The following is a 21149-nucleotide window of genomic DNA, read 5'->3' on the forward strand; positions in this document are numbered from 1 at the left end:
CTGAGGGATCTCTTGCCGGTCCTTCTCGTGCTACAGGAACAATGTCACAGCTGTGTCTCACAATAAACACTCATTGTCCCTGATCCTATCAGCTTTTCTGGGTGGGTAGGATCTCGAGGCATCTCCTGGAGGCAAGTGGGTGGTGCAGGGCAACTGGCCAAGAACGTGACACAGTGCTGCAGTGTCTGTGGCTTTCCTTTCACAATGAACTTTTTGAATTCCCACAACGAGATAGTTGTATAATGCTGGCCATTTGTGTACATTTGCCTTAAATGCCTGTTACTTTCTTTACTTCACAGTTGAGTTTGTTTATAATTTTTTTTGAACATCTCAATGGCTCTTTTCTTTGCTAACTTCCTCAAGCATGCATTTGTAAAACGATGACTTACTAATATCTCTAACTAAACCAAACAGCTCTAGCAGCTATCTTGTTTTCGACTTATTTTGTTTTATGTATGTATGAATACACATATGAACGTCTGAATTAGGAACAGGAGTAAGCCATTTGTGCCTGCTCCAACAACCAAGAGGGTCGTGACTGATCTGATTGTGGCCTCAGTTTCATTCTCCTGTTCATTCCTATTGATACTTTTTGACCATTTTGTTAGAATTAGAACTGGAAATAGAATTAGGTTTTATTGTCATATGTAATCAAGCACAGGGATACAGTGAAAAGTGTACAAAGTCACCATACCTTTACAAAGGTGCCTCAGTCCAAAATCTTCGGTACACATTAGAAAAATAAAGAAATAAAGATAAAAGTTCAGCATTATAGTCCTTCTAAAGCAGAGAAAGGGAGAGAAAAAAAAGCAGACGCAGCAGACAAGGACACATTGGGCTTCAACTCAGGTCCATACTGGGGCTTTACCTTGAAGCCAGGAGTCCGTGCTGGGGCTTTACCTCATGGATGGGAGTCCATGCTGGGGCTTTATCTCAAGGATGGGAGTCCATGTTAGGGCTTTACCTCCTGGATGGGAGTCTGTGCTGGGCTTTACCTCATGGATAGGAATCCATGCTGGGGATTTACCTCAAGACTGTGTGTCCGTGCTGGGGCTTTACCTCATGGATGGGAGTCTGTGCTGGGGCTTTACCTCATGGATGGGAGTCTGTGCTGGGGCTATACTTGATGGATGGGAGTCCATGTTGGATCTTTACCTTGTGGATGGGAGTCTTTGCTGGGGCTTTACCTCATGGATGGGAGTCTGTGCTGGGGCTTTACCTCATGGATGGGAGTCTGTGCTGGGGCTATACTTGATGGATGGGAGTCCGTGTTGGGTCTTTACCTTGTGGATGGGAGTCTTTGCTGGGGCTTTACCTCAAGAATGGGAGTCCGTGCTTGGGCTTTACCTCATGGATGGGAGTCCGTGTCGGGTCTTTACCTTGTGGATGGGAGTCTGTGCTGGGGCTTTACCTCATGGATGGGAGTTCGTGCTGGGTCTTTACATCGAGGCTGGGAGTCCATGCTGGGGCTTTACCTCATGGATGGAAGTCTGTGGTGGTGCTTTACCTCAAGACTGTGAGTCCGTGCTGGGGCTTTACCTCATGGATGGGAGTCCGTGCTGGGGCTTTACCTCCTGGATGGGAGTCTGTGCTGGGCTTTACCTCATGGATAGGAATCCATGCTGGGGATTTACCTCAAGACTGTGTGTCCGTGCTGGGGCTTTACCTCATGGATGGGAGTCTGTGCTGGGGCTTTACCTCATGGATGGGAGTCTGTGCTGGGGCTATACTTGATGGATGGGAGTCCATGTTGGATCTTTACCTTGTGGATGGGAGTCTTTGCTGGGGCTTTACCTCATGGATGGGAGTCTGTGCTGGGGCTTTACCTCATGGATGGGAGTCTGTGCTGGGGCTATACTTGATGGATGGGAGTCCGTGTTGGGTCTTTACCTTGTGGATGGGAGTCTTTGCTGGGGCTTTACCTCAAGAATGGGAGTCCGTGCTTGGGCTTTACCTCATGGATGGGAGTCCGTGTCGGGTCTTTACCTTGTGGATGGGAGTCTGTGCTGGGGCTTTACCTCATGGATGGGAGTTCGTGCTGGGTCTTTACATCGAGGCTGGGAGTCCATGCTGGGGCTTTACCTCATGGATGGAAGTCTGTGGTGGTGCTTTACCTCAAGACTGTGAGTCCGTGCTGGGGCTTTACCTCATGGATGGGAGTCCGTGCTGGGGCTTTACCTCATGGATGGGAGTCCGTGCTGGGGCTTTACCTCATGGATGAGATTCGTGTTGGGCTTTACCTCATGGATGGGAGTCTGTGCTGGGGCTTTACCTCATGGATGGAAGTCCATGCTGGGGCTTTACCTGATGGATGGGAGTCCATGTTAGGGCTTTACCTCATGGATGGGAGTCCATGCTGGGGCTTTACCTCATGGATGGGAGTCCGTGCTGGGGCTTTACCTCATGGATGAGAGTTCATGTTGGGCTTTACCTCATGGATGGGAGTCCATGCTGGGGATTTACCTCGAGGCTGGGAGTCCATGCTGGGCTTTACCTCAAGGATGGGAGTCTGTGCTGGGCTTTACCTCGAGGCTGGGAGTCCGTGTTGGGGTTTAGACTGATTTGGACCAAGTACTGGCAAATGAGACTAGATTAGTTTGGGATATCTGGTCGGCATGGACAATTTAGACCAAAGGGTCTGTACATCTCTATGATGGGAGTGCGTGTTGGGGCTTTACTTTAAGGCTGGGAGTCCATGCTAGGCTTTACCACAAGGCTGGAAGTCCATCATGGGCTTTACCTCGAGGATGGGAGTCAGTACTGGGGCTTTATCTTGAAGATGACAGTCACTTGAGTCCGTACAGGGTCTCACTTCTAGACCTCAGCTGGGCTTCATCCATGTATGAGGGGATAAATAGAAAGGAAAATAAAGCATGAAAAGAGAGACAAAGAAAGAATCACACAGAGCGGAGAAGCTCCAAATCAGGATCCCTACTCCAGCGCCATCTTGGATATCTGTGGTCTCCTTCCTATCGAAAGGATGTTGTGAAACTTGAAAGAGTTTAGAAAAGATTTACAGGGATGTTGCCAGGGTTTGAGGATTTGAGCTATAGGGAGAGGTTGAATAGGCTGGGGCTGTTTTCCTTGAGGCGTCGAAGGCTGAGGGGTGACCTCATAATGGTTTATAAAATCATGAGGGCCATGGATAGGATAAATAGACAAAGTCTTTTCCCCGGAGTGGGGGAGTCCAGAACTAGAGGGCATAGGTCTTGGGTGAGAGAGAAACGATATAAATGGGACCTAGGCAACAGCTTTATGACACTGAGGGTGGTGCGTGTATAAAATAAGCTGCTAGAGGAAGTGGTGGAGGCTAGTACAATTGCATTATCTAAAAGGGATCTGGATGGGTATTTGTAAAGGAAGGGTTTAGAGAGATTTGGACCAAGTACTGGCAAATGAGACTAGATTAGGTTGGGATATCTGGTCAGCATGGACGATTTAGACCAAAAGGTCTGTACATCTCTATGACTCTATCTGCTTCTGTCTTTAAAATATTCACTAACTCTACCTCCACTGCTCTGATGAAGAGAGCTGCATGGTTTTATAAACGTCTGAGAGAAACCAAAAAATTCTCCACAATTGTGGGTCTATCAGGTGGAAATATTCTTTCAGCTTTCTTCTGTCAGACCCCCTCAGAATTTTTTATGGTTCAATAAGATCACCCTTTATTCTTCTGATATAGATACTACCTGAACCATATTTTCTCATAACACCTCATCCCCAGAATCAATTGAGTGAAACGTCTTTGAACTGCTTGAAATCCAATTTATACCCTTTAAATATGGAAATCCCAACTGTAGAGATTCTCTAGATGTGGTGTCAACAATGCCCTGTACTTTTTTATTCCATTCCACCTGCAAGAAATGATAATATTCCATTTATCTTCCTAATCATTTGCTGTGCTTGCATTTTAAATTTTAGTGATTTATTTACAAATCAGTTTGATCCCTCCATATTGTAGACATTTGTGCCTTGTCTCAATTTAAATAAAATTCTGACAAAATGGATACATTCATACTCCTTCACGTTATATGCTATCTATTGCAACATTGCCCATTGACTTGCTTATATTTCTTTGGAGACTCAAGCCCTCTTCAAAACTTACCTTCCTAAATATCTTTGTTTCATCTGTAAATTTAGCACCATACATTTGAGCCTTTTGTCCAAGTTATTGATATAGATTGTAAATAACTAAGGTCCCAGCATTAATGCATGTATCACTCCATTTGTTACATCTTGCTAATCTGAAAAAGACCCATTTATGCCTAGTCTCTGTATCCTGTCAGCTAACCAATCTTCTATCCATGTTGATATAATTGCCGGGTGGCATTGTGGCTCAGTAGTTAGCACTGCTTCCTCTCAGCACCAGGGACCCAGGGTTGATTCCAGCCTCGGGCAACTGTCTGTGTGGAGTCTGCATGTTCTTCCAGTGCCTGTGTGGGTTTCCTCCTGGTACACCGATTTCCTCTCACAATCCAAAGGTGTACAGGCTAGGTGAATTGGCCACGACAATTTGCCCATAGTGTTCAAGGATGTGTAGGCTAGGTGCATTAGTCAGGGGTAAATTTAGGATAATAGGGTAGGACAAATGGGTCTGGGTAGGTTAATCTTCAGAGAGATTGTATGGACTTGTTGGGCCAAAGGGCCTGTTTCCACACTGTAGGGATTCTATAACATGAGATCTCATTTTGTGCAACAGCTCTGACGTGGCACCTGATCAGATAGCTAACAGCACCACTTCCACAGATTCCCCTTTAGCTGTGCCATTTTTAATTACTTAAAGAACTAATAAATTAGATAATTTCCCTTTCACAAAGCCATACTGACTCTGCCTGATTGCATTGAGATTTCCAATGTGACTGGCTATAACCTATTTAATAGATTTCAGCATTTTCTCTGTCAGTGGGTTACATACATTATTTTCCAATTTGATGGGATTTTTTTCACAATCCAGGGAAATTTGGAAAATTCAAACTAATGCATCTACTCTTTGAGCAGGCACTTCTTTGAAGGCCCGAGAATGAGGTTTATTGGGATCGTGGACTTGTCACCTCTTAGTCCTAGTGATTGTAATTGTTTTAAGTTCCACTCTTTATTTCAACATACGATTCATAATTATTCCTGGGATGTTATTTGTGTCTCTGTAGTGAAGACAGATACAAAATATCTCTTGAATTAATTTCTTTATTTCCCAACAGTAATTTTGCAGACTCGCTACAGAGGTCCAACATTCGCTTTATTTATTCTTTACTTTTTAACACCTATAGGAACTTTGACATCATTCTTGACATTAAATACTGGGGTTAGACTTGAACTCAGAATTTATCGCTGAGAGGCAGGGACACTACCTATGGGGCCACAATTATAGTGTACACTGGCAAAATTTCTCCCTGCTCCCCCACCTATGGATGAAGCCTTCTTCTGATCTAAATGCAACAATGAAAAACTTATAAACTTGTAACAGAACTGATAATGTAAATATAAATGCAGAGTAAAAAAATTCAAGTTAGTGGAAATGAAAATTGAGTTGAATGTAACCAACCATCATCACCTTCACTGCTACAGTAAGTGGAATGTTGCTCCAGAACTGTAAGTATTGTGGTACAATGCAACTTGCAAATTATGATCATGTAACTGATGTTGTGACTATGAAATCAATATAGAACATTAAAAGAAGACCTCAAGCAAGAAGAAACAGAGATAGAGAGGGAGATTTTAGGCACTATGCTGAAGAGCTGTATTTACTAATTTATAACTTACAGATGCAAATAATAGTTTGCAATATATCAGGAGTGCAACCATTTTATTCAAATATAAGGAGCTAACAGTCTCATCCAGTGATTGTGTGGACAACTACAGCTCAGTGATAATAAGAAGAACTGAACTATACTAGTAGCAGTATTAGCCAGATGCATAGAATAAAGCAAATGTGTTTAGCCATTCTCAACTAATTGTAGAAACATTGAAATAATGAGCAGAAATTCAGCTCTTCATGCCTGCTGTACCATTCAATGTGATCATGGCTGATCCTTTATTTCACTGTCATACTCCTGCTTTCACTCATATGCCTTGACACCTTCAGCATCTAGGCATCTATCTATTTCTTTGTTAAATACGTTCAGTGACATTTTCCTTCTTTTTTTTGTTATTTTCCTCCTGGTTCTGAGATTGATGCTACCTTAAAATTGACTGTATCCTTTCAAAATTACAATTTACTAAACATGCGATAGGCGAACATTAATCCTCCCCAGATTAGTAAAAGAGGAGCTGACCAGTTGGGGATTAAGGTTTAAAAGATCAGAAACTCTACCCTAACCATGAATACCCAGAAATTAAAAATAATCTGATTAAACCTCCCAGGTGGATCTCAATTCATGCAACTTTTTATATGAAGATTTCTATTAATGTCAGAAATGAGCCAGTTGTTTTAACTGAATGTTCCACAGTCATAAACAAAAATTCATGTAAAATCAAGCATCACTTTGTCTTCTTTTTTTTTCCAAACCTCCAGCAAAAATAAAGGACAAGAACAGGTTCTCCATTTCACTCAAGGGGGTGATGAGCTCCTTCTAGAGGGAGAGCTAACGCAGGTCAATAGAAGGATCAGAATATTTTGGCTTCAGAGAAATGAATCTGTAAAACTGTTCCCTTCCATGTTACTGGATGGCTTCCAATGATTCCTACTGGAGTCAGGAGAAGCAAACTCCACTAAATCACGATCTCACGTCTGCCCTCTCTCTGGGTTACTGGTTAGGCTGCTGAAGGGGATGACTATATATGGCACAATCTCTACTCATTTTGTCACAATTTTCTAATTAAATTAACTTGGGCCCAATCTGTACATTCAAGGCATCTAGAAGACCCCATCTTTAAATGAAATAGCTGATATACTTCAAGGGAACAATGAGTCATAGTATAGAGTCATATAGCAAGGAAACAGACCCTTCGGTCCAACCAGTCCATGCCAACCATAATCCCAAACTAAACAAGTCCCACCTGCCCATGCTTGGCCCGTATCCTCTCTAAATATTTCATATTCATCTACTAAACTTTAATTCTGGGAGATGGAACTTGAAATTTGTTCTTCATTCTTGTTTTTAGTTACTTAAATGGTACACAAAATAGAAATTCTCAATTCTGGATCTGTTGTGGTCTACGTAAAGTTTTATTCCATAATAGCTGTACGATGTGACTATTAGGATGGTAGAGTCATAGAGTCATAGAGATGCACAGCACGGAAAGAGACCCTTCAGTCCAACCCGTCCATGCTGACCAGATATCCCAACTCAATCTAGTCCCACCTGCTAGCACCCGCCCCACATCCCTACAAACCCTTCCTATTCATATACCCATCCAAATGCCTCTTAAATGTTGCAATTGTACCAGCCTCCACCACATCCTTTGGCAGCTCATTCCATACACGTACCTCTGCATGAAAAAGCTGTCCCTTAGGTCTCTTTTATATCTTTCCTCTCTCACCCTAAACCTATGTCCTCTAGTTCTGGACTCCCTGATACCAGGGAAAAGACTTTGTCTATTTATCCTATCCATGCCCCTCATAATTTGTAAACATCTATAAGGTCACCCCTCGGCCTCTGACGCTCCAGGGAAAACAGCCCCAGCCTGTTCAGCCTCTCCCTGTAGCTCAGATCCTTCAACCTTGGCAACATCCTTGTAAATATTTTCTGAACCCCTTCAAGTTTCACAATATCTTTCCGATAGGAAGGAGACCAGAATTGCATGCAATATTCCAACTGTGGCCTAACCAATGTCCTGTACAGCCGCACCATGGCATCCCAACTGCTGTACTCAATACTCTGACCAATAAAGGAAAGCATACCAAACGCCTTCTTTACTATCCTACCTACCCGTGACTCCACTTTCAAGGAGCTATGAACCTGCACTCCAAGGTCTCTTTGTTCAGCAACACTCCCTCGGACCTTACCATTAAGTGTATACGTCCTGCTAAGATTTGCTTTCCCAAAATGCAGCACCGCGCGTTTATCTGAATTAAACTCCATCTGCCACTTCTCAGCCCATTGGCCCACCTGGTCCAAATCCTGTTGTGATCTGAGGTAACCCTCTTCGCTGTCCACTACACCTCCAATTTTGGTGTCATCTGCAAACTTACTAACTGTACCTCTTATGCTCGCATCTAAATCATTTATGTAAATGACAAAAAGTAGAGGGCCCAGTACCGATCCTTGTGGCACTCCACTGGTCACAGGCCTCCAGTTTGAAAAACAACCCTCCACCACCACCCTCTGTCTTCTACCTTTGAGCCAGTTCTGTATCCAAATGGCTAGTTCTCCCTGTATTCCATGAGATCTAAACTTGCTAATCAGTCTCCCATGGGGAACCTTGTCGATAGCCTTACTGAAGTCCATATTGATCACATCTACTGCTCTGCCCTCATCAATCTTGTTTGTTACTTTTTCAAAAAACTCAATCAAGTTTGTGAGACATGATTTCCCACGCACAAAGCCATGTTGACTATCCCGAATCAGTCCTTGCCTTTCCAAATACATGTACATCCTGTCCCTCAGGATTCCCTCCAACAACCTGCCCACCACTGAGGTCAGGCTCACCAGTCTTTAGTTCCCTGGCTTGTCTTTACCGCCCTTCTTAAACAGTGGCACCACATTTGCCAACCTCCAGTCTTCCAACACCTCACCTATGACTATCAATGATACAAATATCTCAGCAAGAGGCCCAGCAATCACTTCTCCAGCTTCCCACAAATTTCTTGGGTACACCTGATCAGGTCCTGGGGATCTATCCACCTTTAACCATTTTAAGACATCCAGCACTTCCTCCTCTGTAATCTGGATATTTTGCAAGATGTCACTATCTATTTCCCTACAGTCTATATCTTCCATATCCTTTTCCACAGTAAATACTGATGCAAAATATTTAGAAGATGAATTAGATGGAGCTCTGTCCTTTGTTGCCTCACGACTTCTTTGGTCATATAGAAATTTTTATTTACATATGTATAAACAGGCATTTTCATAGTTATGGATTAATTTATAAGATATGTGAAAATTGATGTGATTGAAAGTACAGTTTGTGAACATGCACTCTGTGTCATTTGCAAAATTTTAAAAAAGTATAGAGATTTCTTCAGATGGAAAGTATAAGAAATTACATCAAGCTAGCTGTCCATTAATTAGGCTCAAATTAAGGCATATTTATAACAGACTTTCATTTTCAACCTTCTGCCTCAATTATTTTTTAACATTTGAGAGTTCCATCAATTATTCCTTAATTGATCTCCTCACTGAAACTTCCAAATTAATATGATGTTTGTGTTGGCTTTTTTACAGGTTGTTCATAGTACAGTTTAATAAATGAATCATAAAACAATTGCAGACTAGCACTGTGAAATCCAACTGAGCTTCAAAATGTCAGATTTTAAATCGCAACAGGATTCCTTTCATTGTAAATACTGTGATTTTGAGATGCCCAAGAGAGAAATTATGTGAACAGCATGAAAAAAAATTAGTATGCTTCAATAATTTCTTCACCTAAACAGGAAATTGCAGAAAGTGATGACAATGTCAATTCTTTGTTCTCCTTACCCTTTGTGTCTATCAGTACTATTGTGTTTGTTCGCATCCAAGACCATTGTTAAAAAGTACTCATTGCCAAATTGTAAAGATTTATTAGCAATAGGATCTTTCATATTCCTGCCACTTTCTGTTATTGGTAAGAAATGTGGTCAGAACAGGAGAGTATGTATTAAATAATAGATTCTAGTAAATATTTGGAATTTATTTCTTAATTAACAAGAGAAAATTCATGGGTAGTGATTTGTACATTAGCAGGGAGTTACAATTACCTCTTGAGTCAAAAATAACCAAACTGGAACCTCCAGGATTTTGAATGAAGGTGCCAAAAACCTTCCAAGCGAAGTTAGTCTTTTGTTTTCAATATATACTTGATAATAATTACAACTTTTGCCAGGAGATTAAGTGGGGATAGACTGTGAATTTACCTCTCAAGGTAACCAAGTGAGAAAGTAGGACAAAAGGCTGCATTTACATTGTCTTGGAACCAAGAGAGGCAGGATGATGAACGTAATCTCTGACACCCCCAACCACCACCCCACCCAACCCCCAAAGCCGATTTTCAATGTGGGCAAAGTTTTAGTCCAGTGCTTTCAATTAAAGAGTAGAAAATGTTGCATTTCTGTTCAAAGAAATTACTGATTTGCATCTACTCTCTGAGGTAGATCTGATATGTTTGCCAAATAAATGCATAAGTTGGCACCCTGGTCCAATCAATGGGAATCAGGTCCACCTTGAGGACAGAGAGATAGTTGAGCTGTAAGTGCTGTTTGGATTAACTTGCATCCCTGTGTAGGTTTCTTCTTTTGGAGATTGACTGAACATGTAAAAGTTAAACCTTTCTTATTTAGCAAACCTTTCCTCAAATGTCCAATAATATTGTGTGAAGTGCACTGTGTTATGGGAAGATTATTTCAACGTCTTCATAACTCGGCTTTAATATAATGTTACACCTACTTGTTAGGAACAATATATGACGGAAAGGTACTCACAGTCTGTGAACATGATTTTTTTTAAAGTTAGAATTATTCTGACACAAGGCCCAAATGCAATTGGACTCAATCTCCTCCTGGATTAAACAGAGTGATGGGTGGTAGGCCTATCACATCTCTTGCTTGACGGATGGTTGCCTGGGAAATGGGGTCAGGCTGTAGGTCAGAGCACCTAGTTGCCATCTCCAGAGGCTGCCGACGTGTGTATTTTTCAGGAGCAGCAACAACAATAACACAACTCTACTTGAAATTTTTATTCAACAATTAATAGATCACAGCCAAAATATAATATTACTGTTTTTATTATCAACATTAGTTTAATGTAGACATTTTTTAGGGATTTACATTTTTTTTGCCAGCAGTTCAATCTGAAAATATAATGGGTGAATGGATTCACTTTATTACAGTGAGGTGTTATATGCCTTTTTGATTCACTATTTCTTTCCAAAGTTGCAATTGATTCTACAGCAAAAATTTTAAACTCAGCAAATATTAAATTAAATGTATAATAAACTGTCAGCTTTGACCCTGCAGCTGTAACTTTCCATCTTAGCTAGAAGGTCATAGGTGCTGGCGTCATTCCAAAGAATTAAGCACAGAATCCAATTGAGCACTTCAATGCAGTACTGGGAGACAGCGACACTGTCAGGATCGTTATTATTGTTGTTGTTGTTGAGAAACAAATAAAAATAAGGCCAAGAATTTCCTCTCGGACAGAGGGGGTTATATGCAGAAATGTAGATAAGTATGTCATGAAATGGCCTCCTTTTTTAGACTCAAGGTTTCAACCAATAAAGGTTTTTTTTAATCACCTGATCTCCTTTCCCTTCCCTCTTGTGTCTGACCTAGCAAAAAAAAATCTCTCCATCATAATCCATTTTTTCAGCTATTTGTGCATAGTTCTGTGGGTTATAATGTTCCAAATTAATTTCCAGGTCATTTTCAAGTTAGTAAGAACTCCTGCCTTGACCACCTTTTTGGCAGTGAGCTCCAATATCCCTGCCACCTTCCTAATGAAAAATCCTTTCCTTAATTCACCAACAATCTTTTACGTGTTGAAACAAACCTGTGTCCCTTGTTTATTGACGTCTCAGCTAAGGGGTATAAATACATTTTTCTTATTGCTCTACTTGAAGGCAGCACCTTGACATGTTGTCTGCTGATAGTCCTGCCTGAGCTGTTTTCTTGGCAGTGTTTTTGTCAACAGTCATTTAGTCATTGCCTCCCATGCACAAGGAAAGGGCGAGGTGGCAGGTCCTGAGTCCACCCGAGACAGAATGAGAATTGAGCCCACATTGTTGGTATTATTCTGAATTATATACCACCCTTCCCCATCTATATTTAGATACATAATTTTTCTTTCACTTCAATTAAATTTCCTTTTAGCCTTCAAAGTGACAAAAAATGATATCCTTCTCTCCGAGTAATATTCTCCAGTCCTAGCCACATCTCTGTAAAGCTCTTTCACGCAAACATATCCTTCCTGTACTGTGTTACCAGAATTGTACAGTACTCTAACTCTGGTCTAACTCTGGCATAACCTCCCTCTTTTTGTGCTCTAGGCCTTGGCTAATAAAACAACAATCCTGTATATCTTCTGTAAAACCACGACATAGAGTCATAGTCATAGAGACGTACAACATGGAAACAGACACTTCTGTCCAACTCATCCATGCCGACCAGATATCCTGAATGAATCTAGTCCTATTTGCCAGCAATCAATCCATATCCCTCTAAACCATTCTCATTCATGTATCCATCCAGATGTCTTTTAAATGTTATAATTGTACCAGCGTCCACCACTTCCTCTGGCAGCTCATTCCATACACACACCACCCTTTGCGTGAACATGTTGCCCCTTAGGTCCTGTTTGTATCTTTCTCCTCTCACCTTAAATCATGCCCTCTAGTTTTGGACTCCCCCCACCCCAGGAAAAAGAACTTGCCTAATTACTGTCTCCATGTCCCTCATGATTTTATAAACCTTTATAACGACACCCCTCAGCTTCTGACACTCCAGGGAAAACAGCCCCAACTTATTCAGCCTCTTCCTATAGCTCAAACCCTTCAACCCTGGCAACATGCTTGTAAATCTTTTCTGAACCCCTTCAAGTTTCACAACATCCTTCCTGTAGGAGGGAGACCAGAACTGCATCCAATATTCCAAAAGTAGTTTAACCAATGTCCTGTATAGCTGCAACATGACTTCCCAACTCCTGTTCTCAATTTTCTGACCAATAAAGGAAAGCCTTATTCACTACCCTATCTATCTGCGATTCCACTTTCAAGGAACTATGAACCTGCACTCCAAGGTCTCTTTGTTCAGCAACACTCCCCTGGACCTTATTTTTAAGTGTATAAGTCCTGTTCTGACGCCTTTCCAAAATGCAGCACCTCGCATTTATCTGAATTAAACTCCATCTGCCACTCCTCAGCCCACTGGCCCATCTGATCAAGATCCCATTGTAATCTGAGGTAACCTTTTTCGCTGTGATTCTCAATGACTGTATGACAACGATGTGTCAGCAGTGTCAGTAAAAATATAATTGAACACTAATGAGTTGCAAATACTTAACAATTTTATCAGAATGCTGATTGATATCCCCTAGTATTGTTCATGGAGATAAGCTAAGAGAAAGCTAAATTTCCTGGAACTGCCTCTCTTGGTCTTTCTATTTCATGGAATTATAAAATGATATAGATACAGTAAAAAGAAAGCCCATTCAGCTTCTAATTTTTCCTGTGTCATTCTTTGTGCCAGTGTGTATCCCTCCATTCACTTCCAGCTTATTTCCTTTGCTTTACCAATGTACCCAAGTATTTGACCATATCAATGCCTGGGCAAATCCTAATGCCAGTCAGATGGGAGGTCATATCAAAGCAAATGCACTTAAACATATTGGTCCCTGTGTAAAACTGGAAGATAATTAGGAGATGCAAGCATCTTCAGTCTTGCAGTTCTGCTCTGGCATGTAATTATAAGAAAAAGAAGGAAGCATATGTCAGGTATAAACAGGATAGATCGAGTGAATCCTTAGAAGAGAATAAAGAAAATAGGAGTATACTGAAGAGGGAAATCAGGAGGGCAAAACGAGGACATGAGGTAGCTTTGGCAAATAGAATTAAGGAGAATCCAAAGGGTTTTTACAAATATATTAAGGACAAAAGGGTAACTAGGGAGAGAAGAGGGCCCCTCAAAGATCAGCAAGGCGGCCTTTGTGTGGAGCCACAGAAAATAGGGGAGATACTAAATGAATATTTTGCATCAGTATTTACTGTGGAAAAGGATATGGAAGATATAGACTGTAGGGAAATAGATAGTGACATCTTGCAAAATATCCAGATTACAGAGGAGGAAGTGCTGGATGTCTTGAAATAGTTAAAGGTGGATAAATCCCCAGGACCTGATCAGGTGTACCCGAGAACTCTGTGGGAAGCTGGAGAATAATTGTTGGGCCTCTTGCTGAGATATTTGTATCGTCAATAGTCACAGGTGAGGTGCCGGAGGACTGGAGGTTGGCAAACGTGGTGCCACTGTTTAAGAAGGGCGGTAAAGACAAGCCAGGGAACTATAGACCGGTGAGCCTGAACTCAGTGGTGGCAAGGTGTTGGAGGGAATCCTGAGGGACAGGATGTACATGTGTTTGGAAAGGCAAGGACTGATTTGGGACAGTCAACATGGCTTTGTGCCTGGGAAATCATGTCTCACAAACTTGATTGAGTTTTTTGAAGAAGTAACAAACAAGATTGATGAGGGCAGAGCAGTAGATGTGATCTATATGGACTTCAGTAAGGCGTTCAACAAGGTTCCCCATGGGAGACTGATTAGCAAGTTTAGATCTCATGGAATACAGGGAGAACTAGCCATTTGGATACAGAACTGGCTCAAAGGTAGAAGACAGAGGGTGGTGGTGGAGGGTTGTTTTTCAGACTGGAGGCCTGTGACCAGTGGAGTGCCACAAGGATCGGTGCTGGGCCCTCTACTTTTTGTCATTTACATAAATGATTTGGATGCGAGCATAAGAGGTACAGTTAGTAAGTTTGCAGATGACACCAAAATTGGAGGTGTAGTGGACAGCGAAGAGGGTTACCTCAGATTACAACAGGATTTGGACCAGATGGGCCAATGGGCTGAGAAGTGGCAGATGGAGTTTAATTCAGGTAAATGTGAGGTGCTGCATTTTGGAAAAGCAAATCTTAGCAGGACTTATACACTTAATGGTAAGGTCCTAGGCAGTGTTACTGACCAAAGAGACCTTGGAGTGCAGGTTCAGAGCTCTTTGAAAGTGGAGTCGCAGGTAGATAGGATAGTGAAGAAGGCATTTGGTATGCTTTCCTTTATTGGTCAGAGTACTGAGTACAGAAGTTGGGAGAACATGTTGCGGCTGTACAGGACATTGGTTAGGCCACTGTAGGAATATTGCGGGCAATTCTGGTCTCCTTCCTATCGGAAAGATGTTGTGAAACTTGAAATGGTTCAGAAAAGATTTACAAGGATGTTGCCAGGGTTGGAGGATCTGAGCAACAGGGAGAGGCTGAACAGGCTGGGGCTGTTTTCCCTGGAGCGTCGGAGGCTGAGGAGTGACCTTATGGAGGTTTACAAAATTATGAGGGGCATGGATAGGATAAATAGACAAAGTCTTTTCCCTGAGGTCGGGGAGTCCAGAACTAGAGGGCATAGGTTTAGGGTGATAGGGGAAAGATATAAAAGAGACCTAAGGGACAACTTTTTCATGCAGAGGGTGGTATGTGTATGGAATGAACTGCCAGAGGATGTGGTGGAGGCTGGTACAATTGCAACATTTAAGAGGCATTTGGATGGGTATATGAATAGGAAGGGTTTGGAGGGATATGGGCCGGGTGCTGGTAAGGGGGACTAGATTGGTTTGGGATATCTGGTCGGCATGGACGGGTTGGACTGAAGGGTCTGCTTCCATGCTGTACATCTCTCTGACTCTTTGACTCTATGCTCTACAAGAACAACACAGTAAAGGACAGTGAAAAGCTTCAACTGTTACCGTGATCCAGCACCAATTGGAATATTTTAAGAATAAAAAGATGAAGTTGAAAGAAAATCCATCTTCATTCAGCCACACATTTAATATGCAAAGACTCGGGAAAGGAACATGAGATGACTTACTAAACACAAAAAAAATTCTATTTCTAAAGCACTGACCAAAGTACATGTGCTGGATTTCTAAATGTGCTTTTTCATTGCTGACTCCTATCTCTTTTCACTGCCAAGGCAATCTGTTTTATAGCTGCTAAAGTTAGCATACACTTTTTTCTACGCTGTCAGTATTACAGCCCTACTCGATGAACCTTGACACTTGGTTCAGGTTGCAATAATTGAAATTTTGAACTGTTAATGGAATCCTTTTCAATAAGGTAATTTTCCCATAAACAATGTAGAATTGAACAAATGAGAAATTAAGATATGAATTGCCATATAATGGAAATCATGATTTGTCAAATGGCTGTTTCTATTGTCCTGTATTATACTTTCAATTAGTATGAAGTGCACTGATGTGTGTTCAGATACTTGTGTCTGATGTCAGCTACACAACCAGTGAAGTGTCACCCAGCAGGTAACCCTTAAAATATGATGCACAATGTTAGTTTTCAGAATATATTCATTTTGCAATTCAGAGTTAAACCTGTGAGGTCAGGTCTCAATAGAGTGGGATGAAGAAATAAGTTTCCTTTACTGAGAAAGATTTCCTCTGTACAAGAAGTTTACTAAATTTTATAAGTGGAGCCGAAAGAATTTCAGTGTACCGGGTATAGTATTGCAATGGCTATATCACTGGACTCGGATTTCAGTGGCATGGACGTTATGGCAAGGATCAAGACTTTATATCCGAACAATTATGTTTTCTTTAAAAAAAATCTGGAAATAAAAAGCAGCATTAATAAATATTTAACCATGAAGCTACTTGATTTTTCTAAAAGAATATTTCATTTTTTTTTCTCTTTTACTGTCTAGAGCGACCACCAAACCACCCAGTTATCCAATTAAAACAAGTAACAATGAGCAAGCACTGCCCAGCAGGGACAATGCAATCGTGAAAAAAAGAAGGAAAGGTAGGAAAGTGGACTGTGATCACATGAGATCTCATTCACTGCTCTTTGTTTGATTCCAGCTTCTGCTACCTGATTTTCACTTACACCAAGTCCCATTTAGACCACAAGACCATAAGACATAGGAGTGGAAGTAAGGCCATTCGGCCCATCGAGTCCACTCCACCATTTAATCATGGCTGATGGGCATTTCAACTTCGCTTACCCGCACTCTCCCTATATCCCTTAATTCCTTGTAAGATCAAAAATTTATCAATCTCTGCCTTGAAGACATTTAATGTCCTGGCCTCACGGTGCTTCATGGCAATGAATTCCACAGGGAGAAAGTGAGGACTGCAGATGCTGGGGATCAGAGCTTAAAAATGTGTTGCTGGAAAAGCGCAGCAGGTCAGGCAGCATCAAAGGAGAAGGAGAATCGACGTTTCGGGCATAAGCCCTTCTTCAGGAATGAGGAGGGTGTGCTAAGCAGGCTAAGATAAAAGGTAGGGAGGAGGGACTTGGGGGAGGGGCGTTGGGAATGTGATAGGTGGAAGGAGGTTAAGGTGAGGGTGATAGGCCGGAGAGGGGGTGGGGGTGGAGAGGTCAGGAAGAAGATTGCATGTCAAGAAGGCGGTACTGAGTTCGAGGGTTGGGACTGAGAAAAGGTGGGGGGAGGGGAAATGAGGAAGCTGGAGAAATCTGCATTCATCCCTTGTGGTTGGAGGGTTCCTAGGCGGAAGATGAGTCGCTCTTCCTCCAGGCGTCGTGTTGCCATGGTCTGGTGATGGAGGAGGCCAAGGACCTGCATGTCCTTGGCGGAGTGGGAGGGGGAATTAAAGTGTTCGGCCACGGGGCAGTTGGGTTGGTTGGTACGGGTGTCCCAGAGGTGTTCTCTGAAACGTTCCGCAAGTAGGCGGCCTGTCTCCCCAATGTATTGGGTGCAGCGGATGCAGTAAATGATGTGTGCAGGTGAATTTCTGATGGATATTGAAGGATCCCTTGGGGTCTTGGAGGAAAGTGAGGGGGGAGGTGTGTGCGCAAGTTTTGCATTTTTTGCAAATTCCACAGGCCCACCATCCTCTGGCTGAAAAAATCTCTCCTCATTTCCGTTCTAAATTAACCCCCTCTAATTCTAAGGCTGTGCTCACGGGTCTGAGTATCCCTGCCTGACGGAAACAAATTCCCAGCGTCCATCCTTTCTAAGCCATGCATTATTTTGTAAGCTTCTATTAGATCTCCCCTCAACCTTCTAAACTCTAATGAATACTATCCCAGGATCCTCGGCACAACATCATGGGCCAAAGGGACTGTTCTGTGCTGTACTTTTCTATGTTCTACGATCCTCAGCTGTTCATCATATGTTAGGCCTACAATTCCAGCGATCATCCGTGTGAATCTCCGCTGAACACACTCCAGTGCCAGTGTATCCTTCTTACGGTGTGGGGCCAAAACTGGACACAGTATTCTAACTGGGGCCTGACTAGAGTTTTATAAAGTCTCAGAAGTGCATCACTGCTGTTATACTCCAACCCTCTGGAGATAAATTTACCCATTACCTCTGTGCTTACTGACCTACTTTGATTTTTTTTCAGGTGATACCTTGATTTAAACAATCTAATTTTTGTTTTGAAACCTGTCTGCAACTTCCTCCGGGCCTAAAATCCTTTGAGATATCTGGATTGTTCCAATTCTGGCTTCCTGAGAGTTTGCAATTTTCATCACTCCACCATTGCCAATCAGCTACCAGTCCCAAAACTTTGGAATTCACTTGTTTAATATTTTTAAAACTATCTTTCCTACTTTAAGATGCTCCTTAAAGCCTTCCTCTTTGTTTTTGGTCACATCTCCTAACTGTCCTTATGCAGTTACATGTCAAATTCTGTTTGCTAATTGCTCCTGTGAAGCAATTAGAGGATATGCAAGAAATGCTAGTCCTGTTAGTGACACTCACATCCTGAGAATGAATTTAAAAGCTCACAGTATAGCTGGGAAAATGAACCTGATCTATACGGCTCAGTATTAAACACGTCATGTGACTTCATGCAAATTTCAAAATGGCCTTTGAGTGGAATATTTTATTTATAAACATTAAAGTTTCAAACCATATATGTTTATAGTGCAGAAGCAGCCAATCACTACATTGTGCCGGTGTCAAATTCTTTTTAAGAGCTTTGTCCCCCAAATCTCTGTCTTTTTCAACTGCATTCAGTGAGACTGTTTATTCTGAAATTATAAGCAAGTATTATAACAGTGAGGTTGTTTGAGTCAAGCTGAGCTGATTTTATAAAGGACCTTAATGTAAGCCAGAGGTCTTAAAGGTGACAAGGCAACACTCTGAAGCAGTGATCCATTGTTTCCTAGGAACTCAGCATTTTTAACTGAATTGTAATGGATAAATTAGAACTTCAGATAAAATGAATCTTGAAGGAGCAGTGAGCATTTAGCTCAGACTGGTAGCATTTTCTGAAGCAGTACAATGTTTTGCTTTCCAAATTTGTATACAAGTGAAAGAGATAAACAATGTCTGTTTTAAATAAAAAGTCTCTATTCCAAGCAGTTCTCTTTTTTTTTCATAAGAAAGCCAACGACAGCTCTCCATTTTAATTTCTTAGGATCAGCAGAGGTTATGCTGATTACAAAGATCAATTTTGAGCAAGATTGTCAGGTATTTGATTAGATTTCAAACTCTTAATAGTTTGAGAGTTCATTCTGGTGTGAATTTGTTAGGTGTAACTCAAATGAATTACCCTTAATGAGTTTAAGTTCCAAACCATAAATGCTTGACATAGAAATTTTTCCATCAAATTGGCTTTGAGGTCAAATCTCTGGTTAACTTATAGTGGATTTGTAGCCTGCCATATGGGCCATAAAATTAAACTCTGAAGTGAACTAAAACTAACTTTACCTTTGTTCTGAGCTGCACAATAAATGTTATCTGTGGCATGAACAACATCAGAATGTTCTCACATTTTAAAATACCCTTAACTGTGCCCAACATCATCCATCCCTGAAATATCTTTGTTAAAGTGGTGAGGTAATTGTGCCATGCAATGTGACCCTTGGCCTGCTATTGTTTCTTTTTGAGTGCCCAGAACTAGAGATTCTTAAATTTGCTCAGTTCGAACATTCGTCAGGAGATTGCAAGTGGACAGATCTTATGCTAGCAGGCTTCAAAGTTCAGGAAGTACCTGTCGTCACTTTGACTGAGACATGCATAAAAAATAGTTCACTTGATGTTCTGCAAAGCCAATGTCGCATTTCCTCATTCTGGGTAGGAAGACATGGCTATTATATGAGAATAAACTGGGACACAAACGTCATACAAATCTCAAAACCTTTACACAGAGTAACAGGGTTTCAAATGAGTTTTTATTACCCAGCCAAAAACCATAATAAGAAATGCAGTCATCAAACTGAATGTGTGCTTAAGCAGATGAAAACATTTGTCTTTTTAATGTGTTAATTTGTTAACTTTAATTTTTCAAATTAATATTTCAAACATTAAATATAGCAAAGTCTGCAAGGCACCAATTAACTGCATATTAGATTAGATTCCCTACAGTTTGGCCCAACAAGCCCACACCGACCCTCCAAAGAGCAACCCACCCAGACCCATTTATCTAACACTATGGGCAATTTATCATGGCCAATTCACCTAACCTGCACATCTTTGGACTGTGGGAGGAAACCAGAGCACCCGGAGCAAACCCACGCAGACATGGGGAGAATGTGCAAACTCCACACAGTCAGTCGCCTGAGGCAGGAATTGAACCCGGGTCTCTGGCGCTGTGAGGCAGCAGTGCATGCCACTGTGCCGCCCTGTAAGCTTCATGCATACAGAAAGTTTGTTGAAAGACATTATACATTTTAGAAAATACATTATCGTTTAATGATTTATAGAATTAATGTGAAATCAATCTAATTGTTTGAAATTTCTTAAATATATTGGTCAGCATCAATGAGTGTCCGACAACATAAGGATGACGTCTACTCAGGATTGCAACTTCTATGCCATTTTGAGCCATCACATGACTGAAATTGTTGAATTTCAAACCATGTAATTTTGGTAATTGGGACAGGATATGCACAAGACAGTGCACAAGCAGGATCTGCTTCCCTCTCTTTCATTTTCTTCGCTGCCTTGTTTCATCAGTGAGATGCTGGATCTCAATCATGATGGAGTTTGATTGGCACATTGTTATTAATCTGAATGATTGGAAGCAAGGTCCTCTCAGTCATCAATCTAAGTGCTGCTGCTGCTCCACTTCTTGGAGGGATTCAGAGGTCCTTGGATAAGTTTTCTTTTGTGCTTGTTCCCCAGGAAATATTGGCCTTTTGAGAATTGAGCATACAGGATGGCATTATGGTTTTTTATAAGCAGCCAGTATCCAATCCGCCAAAACTAAGTTTACAGGGGTTTCTCTTTGTGGAGCTGGTTTCTTGCTGAATTAATGTAAGTGGGACTAGATTTCAGCAGGGAAGAAGTGAGGACTGCCGATGCAGGAGGTCAGAGTCGATAAGCGTGGTGC

The 21149-nt window shown here is 41.5% G+C and overlaps 1 long non-coding RNA gene across 1 annotated transcript in view; it reads left to right on the top strand.

Annotated features, from left to right (window-relative positions):
• The window catches only part of LOC122547674 (uncharacterized), a 30467-nt gene extending 11300 nt beyond the window's left edge, over positions 1-19167 (top strand). Inside the window, exons 3-4 of the long non-coding RNA XR_006311058.2 lie at positions 16547-16644; positions 18213-19167. This is a non-coding gene — a long non-coding RNA (uncharacterized LOC122547674). The remainder of the gene's footprint in view (positions 1-16546; positions 16645-18212) is intronic.
• The last annotated feature ends 1982 nt before the right edge of the window (positions 19168-21149 follow it).

The sequence above is a fragment of the Chiloscyllium plagiosum genome, unplaced genomic scaffold (assembly GCF_037043375.1).
Source record: "Chiloscyllium plagiosum isolate Xiang-an unplaced genomic scaffold, Cpla_swu_hap1 HiC_scaffold_3, whole genome shotgun sequence".
NCBI lineage: Eukaryota > Metazoa > Chordata > Chondrichthyes > Orectolobiformes > Hemiscylliidae > Chiloscyllium > Chiloscyllium plagiosum.